This window comes from Musca autumnalis, unplaced genomic scaffold (assembly GCF_047663935.1).
Source record: "Musca autumnalis isolate F117 unplaced genomic scaffold, ASM4766393v1 scaffold_3, whole genome shotgun sequence".
NCBI classification, from domain to species: Eukaryota; Metazoa; Arthropoda; class Insecta; order Diptera; family Muscidae; genus Musca; species Musca autumnalis.
Window position 1 is genome coordinate 116892125 of NW_027411866.1, and position 9137 is coordinate 116901261.

The window sequence follows — 9137 nt, forward strand, 5'->3', positions numbered from 1 at the left end:
GTTCATATCAATTAATTTTACCCGTCTGAAACTTTCTTTAAAATCAGTAAGTACAAAGTACATATGAAAATATGAATCATGTTACTATGAATTGTGAACCATGTCGTATGAATGGGTTAATTCGTGTACGTAATTATAAGAGAAAACAACGTGATGCTGGTATGAACATGGCATCACCAGGGGATGTCCACGAAAATAACCAATTGACTCCCGCAGATGGTACTGCACTAGTTCCAAGTTTACAGTCATATGCCAGTTTATTTATCATTCCTCTCTTCTGTTGTTGCTTAAAAAAGTGGTGGATTTAATTTACGAGTAAATACCCGCTTGCGCGATAGGCTAGTTCGGCATCGGAAGCTCGTCGATTCTCAGCGTTACGTTGAATAATATGTACGAAGATATTCAGTCCATCAACACTAGCTTCTGTTATTGTAAATGTAAATGTGAATTACACTGTGCAAAATTTTTAAGGTAATCTTGTGCAAACAATTCGAACTGAGGATTTTTTTGAAAGTACAGACCCAAACGACAAGAAACCCTAGTTGGGTTTGGTTGTGTAAGATCCAGCTCGGATTTTATGGCCCAATCTAAACATGGTTAAATATTGAGTTTTTAAAGAAATTCGGAGCTATATCTCTGAATCCAATGCGATTCTTCTTCTGACCTCTGAAGCAAATTTGTATATAATGACAAGAATAAAACATTTGGAGAAATAATGAACTCGCAAAACAACATTTATTGCCTCAAATTTCAAAATATGTGCAAAAATTCCACAATTTGTATACATTTTGCACCGTATCTCCAAAACCGTTAATTTTTTCTGAACATTATCTTTTGGAAAAATATTCCCTGGAATGTAATACACAACTCTTCAGAACATGTCATTGTTGTAAAATGCCTCTATGACGTTGTTTTCGGAACATTTTTCAACGAAGATTTAATAAAAATGTCAATAATGTAGGGAAATCCGAAATGCGAGAATAAAATGTTTGTGTGAACTATGTTTGAAACACGTGTTGTAAAAGATATGATGCAAAATAGCGCTGAAACAACATGAAGTAAGCATTTTAGAGTTTCAGTATGTTTTAAAGAATTGTTGAGAATTATTATTTGGAAGATTTTTGCTAAATGTTACTTTGTTCAACTACCAATAGTTTAGCCGATACTGACCAGAATTTCAGCAATCATGTAAAATTTTCTATATTTTATAGATCTTGATGCCCTATATGGAGTTTTTTTTATGTGGTTTTTCAAAATATAAATTCTACTAGTTTAGGGCTACAATATTGCTAAAGACAACAAGGACAAATTCCTATTCGTTTCTGAGATAAAGGCCTAATAAATGCAAAAAAGTGTAGATTTAGCCCGGTTTAGATGAGGCCATAAAATCCGAACTGGATCTGACAGGACAAAACCCTACTAGGGTTTTGTAGTCTAAATATGTACGGCCCCCCCCCCCGAAATGGTTTGGTCGAACAAAATTTTTTAAGCTACTGTAACTAGTTATTATATTTTTTTCTCATAAAAATTTTTGTATATTTGAAGATTTCAAATTAAAACTTATATTTTCTTAAGTTTCTGAACAGAAAATGTACATCATTAACAAGTTTTGTAAGAAAATATTTTAAAAATTTTCGTTTGTAAGCTGTTTTTGAGAGAAACTTCCAATAAAATCTGAATTACTTCTTCATGTCATATCATACCACTATCAAATGCTAATTCCTTAATGAATATACCCCATGTCTATTATTTATTCGAACTATATAGAACTCTAGAGGCTTAAAACTCATTCGGTTATAACAAAAATAACGAATTCAGTATTATGGGAATGGAAATATATAAAAAATCTATTGAATAAAATGTATGAAGGGTCGGTCCTTCGTGGACTACATATTGAAAGTCAATTAGAAATTTGTTTTACTGCCATCGCCAAATATGCTGCTAAACAGTATGAGAAAATAATGAAGACAAATGAATTTTTGTGCGTCACTTGATTTTTACTTATCATTACCGAAGTATAATTGTAACCTCAGACTTTAGATTACGAGATTATATACACTAGGATTGTATCGTATAGATTTCATCAAAATAATGATTTAAGACTTCACATATGTTTGGACGATATTCGTTTCAGCCAAGATGGAAGTACTTACCACCGTCCGTCCGTCTGTATCTCTGTTTGTCTGGCAGGTTGGAACGCATCATAACTCTCGGTCCATGTTATGGATCTCGTAATGTTTTGTCCAAATTAAATTTAAGTCATATCGGTGGTACCTCCGCCATAAAAGTTCAAAAATGTTCACTAAAATGGTCGAAGGGACTAACCGATTCGGTCTAAAATCGAACTTAATATGGTTCGCAAGATTACTTCCAAAAGTACATCAAGGTCCAAGAGAATATGTTTGGACAACATCTTCAGGCCTCTTATACAAGTCTAACATAACTGCAGTTTAAAGACTGTTCGATGATTTTTTGGACATTTTGTAGTCTTGTTTACAGCGATATCCTACTTTTCATGTAAGATTTTTCAAAAAAAAAAGTAGAAGGTAACTTAAGGTTTAATAGATTTTCTATAAAAAATGCATGAAAATGGCTTTTCTCATGCTTATAAGTGGCCATAACCCCTTAAAATAGCTTTACGTAACGCTACACAACATTTGAATTTTTCATGATTTTTGGTCGTCAAGTTGTCCCCCCCCCCCCCCCGAAATGAAATCCTGCGTACGTCCCTGGTCATTCCAGTCGGATAATGTCGGAGATACATTTTATGGGGGCTATATCAAAATGTGGATCTGCACTACTCATTCTCGGAGCAAATGTTTTGTACCTACAACGAAGTCTAAATACAAAATTTTAGCCATTTCGGTTACCGATTTCGAAAATATAGGGACAATATTAAAACGTGGAACTTTACCGATAATTCTCTGCAGGAATGATTATGTCCACAGCGAATACCCATTTTTGTAAGATAATGGGGCTAAAACCTCGAAAATACCAAAAATCAGGAGGCACCGTTTTGTGGAGGCCATGTATAAAGCGTGGACCTACATATATACAATATTGTTGGTAGAAATTTTGTTTAGCCTCCGAAAACACAAAATACCAAGGTACAACCAATTCGGTGGTCAATTTGGACTAATACCTTTAACATTACTTATATCGTCGACGCGTCACTTTGTTGGGGGCTATACCAAAACGTGGGCATATTTAGACCATTTTCAATACCAACAGAATACGGAATATTTTACAAAATAGTATTCACCTACTTCAATCCGTTCGAACGGACATGGCTATAACGATGTAGAATTTCACTCTGATCACGAATATAAATGAGGAAATATCAAAATTTTATAGTTTTCCATAAAAAAAATTTAAGCTACGTGACAGATTTTTGGTACATAGATTGGGAAAAAAATCCGATTCTCAAATCTGTTCTAGATACTAACTTTGGTTGTTGCGCGCAAAAGTTATGGCGGTTTTAATTCTGATAATAAGAAATAAATCTTAAAACAACGTTACTCAATATATTGCGAAACATTGTTAATTGTTAACTCCTACGTACTATGTGATTACTGAGGTCCCATAACATTAGTGACAAAGTTGTAAATTAAAAAATTAAGAAAGAATTAAAAAAATTGCTTGCTTGCAACTTGTTTTATTAAAATTTAAGCTGTTTATGCATCGGAAAAATATTTTAAAAATATGTATGAAATCTAAACATCGTGACGATTCAAATGGAACCAAAAATATAGAAATCTGTTTAGCGGTTTGCACATTTTAGCAAAAGCAAAAAAATAATTTGAGGGAAATTATAAAATTTTTGTAAGAGAAAATATTTTTCAAATTTTTTGAAGAAAAAGTAAGAAAATTAGATCGGAGTTATTCTTCTATTTCAGTTAAATTTCACGAAAAAATTCACGTTTTTTATTCTAATCACTTCTCGAGTACACGCTAACATCTAGCGGAAGATATGGGTAACATTCAAATAAATGTTTGGTTACTTTGAATGCGGTATAATCTTCAAATAAAACTGTATCATTTGAAATGCGTGTAAATCGCGAAATCCTCAAAATCACTTGATGCGCATGCGGTTTATCAATACGGCGAATTCTTCTCTTTTAATTTGTACACATTTGCCAGGATTTACTTTGGCCGCTAAGATGTAGCGTCGTCTGCAGTTTAGTGTGCAACAATCTGTATAACGCTTATAATTTGTACAAAGTGCATACACTTTTTATGCGCATCCGATTTCACTACCAACCGTGGAAAAATACATCGATCTAATCCTATTTCAATCAAATCCATCAAGAACCGTGGATGTAGCATCACACACTATTTTTGGGATAAATCGGATACAGCTCCCATGCCACTAAATTTTTTAAACCGCTGTTTTGGCAAAACCGCGAGTGATGTGTTGCTGTTTTCGCCGTTCTAGGGGATAGATTTTCAAGATCTATGATTTATATGATCCGGACAGCCGAAAAAGTAAAATATCGCGGGTTACCAGCACACTCAAAAGGATATTGTAAATACTGTACCCAAAATATATGTTTTTTAGAAAAATGTTCGCACTAAATTTTGGCCTTTGGCAGTAGATTACTCTTCTGCTGTGTGGGCTACATATCCAATATACATATCAAATTATGCCTAATTGATTGTACTTTAATCCTGTTAATTGTTTTTTGTAATACTCGAATGCGCGTTCCAGTTAAATTAAAAATACGAAAAACACCTAAAATCCGGCTTCAAAATGTCAGCATCCATAAAAGGTGGAAGCAGTGGATATTTCGAAAAGTGATACATTAGAAGTGTAATATTGATTTTGTATTCTTCTACTTTTACTCTGGACATACGAGTATGTCCGTCATTTGAACAGTTTAATCAGCAATCAAATAGTAACGTAAAAAACTTCGTTAGCTTCAACGTTTTTTTTCCTATTTTTATTCATTTACGCGGTCATAACTTCCGCGCCAATTATTTTTGAATTTTTGAGCTTTGTTCAAAAACACTTGAATTGATCTAGCCATGGTCATAGTTACTGGTAAATTGCAATAGTTCGCGTATTATAATAGTGCAAACCTTGGCTTCATGGAATCTAAATTTTTTTGATATTCACTCAAATATATATTGTGAGAACCATGATACAATAAGAAGCTAGCATTATCAGCCCAGCTGATGGTAACACAATGTGTCAATTGCATTGAATTTATGTCAAAATTTGACATCTTATGTTACCAAAAACGGCAGTTGCTGCTACCTTCTTATTGTATCATGATGAGAACTAAAATTATTATTTCGAGGATTTACAAACGGAATGACAAACAGAGAAATGTCAACATATTCAACGCATACTGAAGTTGTTGAAGAATTCTACAATTACAAGCCACATAGGTTGAGCACAACGTCCATATTGTGATTGGTATAAAAAATTACGTTTTTATACCTTCAGCATTTATGTCAGGGTATCTACACTTTCATACGGGCAAAATGTTGCTTATCGAAATAATGGTTTTAGATCCCAAGTATGTTTGGACGAAATCCGTTTCAGACAATGTGGAGTCGATTTAGCAGTGTCCGTCCGACTGGCTGGTTGGAACGCACAAAAACTCTCGAACGGATTAACCAAGTTGGTCCTAAATTTGGCTTTCGTAATATTTTGTCCAAACCCAGATTAAGTTTGAAGTGACATTATTTTCGCAAAAATGTATATTTTTCAAAATTTATTGTTTTTGTACAGTCTCCGAACTGATAAGTAGACATCGGATTTTGCTTATTTGCATATTTTTTATTAATAAAGATACGAAAATTCTGAGTGGACCAAAATTCGTTTTGAAGAAAACTGAGTGCAATGACAGGCTCATATTTTTTATTTTTTGCATATTTGCATATTTTTCATATGCACAAAATATGCAAAAAATATGAAAAATATGCAAGTAATTTTTTTGACAAAAATCATCAAATTAAATTTGGAAAGTCATCAGAAAGTGTTCTAAATTAAGTTTATTGCCGTAAATCGTCGATTTCTTAGCAGATTATCATGTATTAATTACACAGTGCTACAGTGAAAATTTGCAGGGGTTCTAATGCATAAATTCGGTTTTGTGGGAGTCCACAGAATACGAAAATACCTTTGGTTTCTTTGGGTCACTTCGGTTTTTTATTTTATAACGGTAAATGTAGTGAAAAATGGACTTTCTTGAATTTTCAACTTTAAACGGGCATTACTTCTTTTTTCCACAACCGATTTGCACACACTGTTTTTCATTATAAAGGGGAGAGTAATGCCTTTCGAACAAACCATAGATTTTTAAAATCGGTTAACAAATGGCTATGTAATAGTGGTTTAAGTGTGACAAAAACGCATTAAAAAACAGTAAAACCTTTTTCCTTGTGCTCTAGGGTGCGTAAACGACACCTAACGGTACAATCATTTACTGTTAGCAAGTAGGAAATGTAGTTGGCTTTCCAAAATGGGAAAAACCAACGAAATCGGTTGAAAAATGAATGCCTTATGGCATTTTTTGTGTTTCAACTTTTTGGTTTTTTTCATATTTTCCTTTATAAAATATGGGTATCTCAGCATGTATGATTCTAGTTGTGATTATCCTGCTTAACAATCACGCACAAGGTATCAATGTTTTATAAAGGAAAATATGAGAAAAAACCAAAAAGTTGCAACACAAAAAATGCCATAACGCATTCATTTTTCAACGGATTTTGTTGGTTTTTCCCATTTTGGAAAGCCAACTAAATTTTCTACATGCTAACTATGAATGATTGTACCGTTAGGTGTCGTTTACGCAGACTAGAGCACAAGGAAAAACGTTTTACTGATTTTTAATGCGTTTTTGTCACACTTAAACCACTATTACATAGCCATTTGTTAACCGATTTTAAAAATCGATGGCTTGTTCGAAAGGCATTACTCTCCCCTTTATAATGAAAAACAGTGTGTGCAAATCGGTTGTGGAAAAAAGAAGTAATGTCCGTTTAAAGTTGAAAATTCAAGAAAGCCCATTTTTCACTACATTTACCGTTATAAAATGAAAAACCGAAGTGACCCAAAGAAACCAAAGGTATTTTCGTCTTCTATGGACTCCCACAAAACCGAATTTGTGCATCAGAAATCCTGCAAAAAAATTTTGTCCACTTTTGTATCACAGTGTTATTATTCCGCCACAGCAATAAATCTGGACTAAAAGACTTAGAAAATTTCCTATAACCTAGCCTTCTTATTACAACATAAGTTGATTTCTAATTCAAATTTGTTCAAAATTTCAATGAGAAATGTCAAGATGTACGTATCCAAATACGTTGATAGTTTCTGCTCGGCCAACATTGTCTGACAGAATAACAAATAAGCTAGAAATTAAGTCTATGAAAATACTGAATGTTACATAAAATCTTTCATATTTTACTAAAAACATATAACATATAAACAATATATACGGTGCCATCATGAATATGTCCCTCTGAATTTTCCACACGGAAAATAATTTAAAAAAGTGAAATTCTTTTAAAATCAATTTTTGTTAAAAGTTGAAAACTACTTGATTCGCTTCATTATGGCGTTTTCTAGTCGAATCGACAAATATATTCTTTTTGGGCATAAATTTGGGAATAAAAATTGTGAAATTGGGGAAAGGAAACAAATTCTGCACGGAATTTTTATTCTTGATTGCAATGTTAACTATTTTTAATACCCTAACCGTATTATGTCTTAGTGAATGAGTTTGCAACATGCAAAATGAAACGAAATAGACCCACAGTTCCTTTTGATGACCTGCATAGATTCGCACTTATCCATCTGGTCATGTCTTTTTGAAAACAAGGCACAGGTCACATTTATAGACCAATTCGCATAAAAATTGGGGATTTTTTGGCCCTAGGGCGATCCCTATTTTGGTAAGAATCGATTCAGATTTGGATATTGCCCCCATATATACATAATCCCTACACCACAGGTTTCGGCGGTGTCCGAATTATCAAATTGTTCGGATTAACGAATTGTAAGGAAAATAAATTATTTTATATGATTAAAAGTCGTGGAAGTTATATAATAATACTTTTTTAAATTGTAATTGCTAATACCGAACACATAAACGAAAGTGCTGTACGTGTAAAAAATAGTGAGATTTTTCTACTCGACAATTTGTATTGGAATTGCCGTATTTGTTCCAGAAAAAGCCAATCAGATTGTGAAAGTAGTGCTAAAAATATGACGTTTTTAAAGTTTACATCAGGATGTAAGTAAACCAAGAGACAGATGTGGAATTTCATCGTTTTGTAAATTAATATTCCTTGAAATCTTTGCCTTTTAGGTGTATAGTGCATTTGGCAACTTTAATGACAATATTGCGCGAATATTTTTCTTAATATATTTATTTATATCCTATACAACAAGACTGATGTGTCATGAAAGGTTTGTCCTTGTACTCGATAATTTTTACTAAATGTTGCTGAAACCATTTTTGCACCAACTTCTCCATTAAACAACTGTCAAAATTCGAAGCATTGGTAATAATTAGTAAAAATTATCGAGTACACGGATAGGTATAAATTAAACAATTGTGTATACAAAAGGGTTATGGCTTTTCGACTATGTTATCAACATTCCAAATACTTTTCTAGCAGAAATATGTGAGTGGTTTTGCCATTTTAAAGACAATTCCAAGGTTTTTGACTTATTTTACCACTACTACTCTATTGTGTGGTTTTTCTAAGTGATGTCATTTTGCACTAATCATTGGGTGTTCTTTATTTTGCTTATTATTAATCGTGGATGGGTATAACAATAATGCATTACTTCTCGCCGAGGAGTGAACATTTTCCAATTCTGCATTAAGCGGTTGTATGCGTACAATATATGTATATCGATATTACAAATTATGTATTTTTAGTGCATTAAACTAAAACCATGTCAACACTATTAAAGCGGCAGTTAGAGCATTTTTCCAAAGAAGCTTTTTGACCACAAAGAACACAAATTGCCAATTTATGTCTGTATATACTGAATAAAGGACTGAACACTATAAAATATATTCAAAGCTAATATGTGGATATTCAAAACGTATACTTCTTCGAATGGTACTTTAATACCAAATACCAAACAAATTGCGCTTTTCTCTGAACAAAAA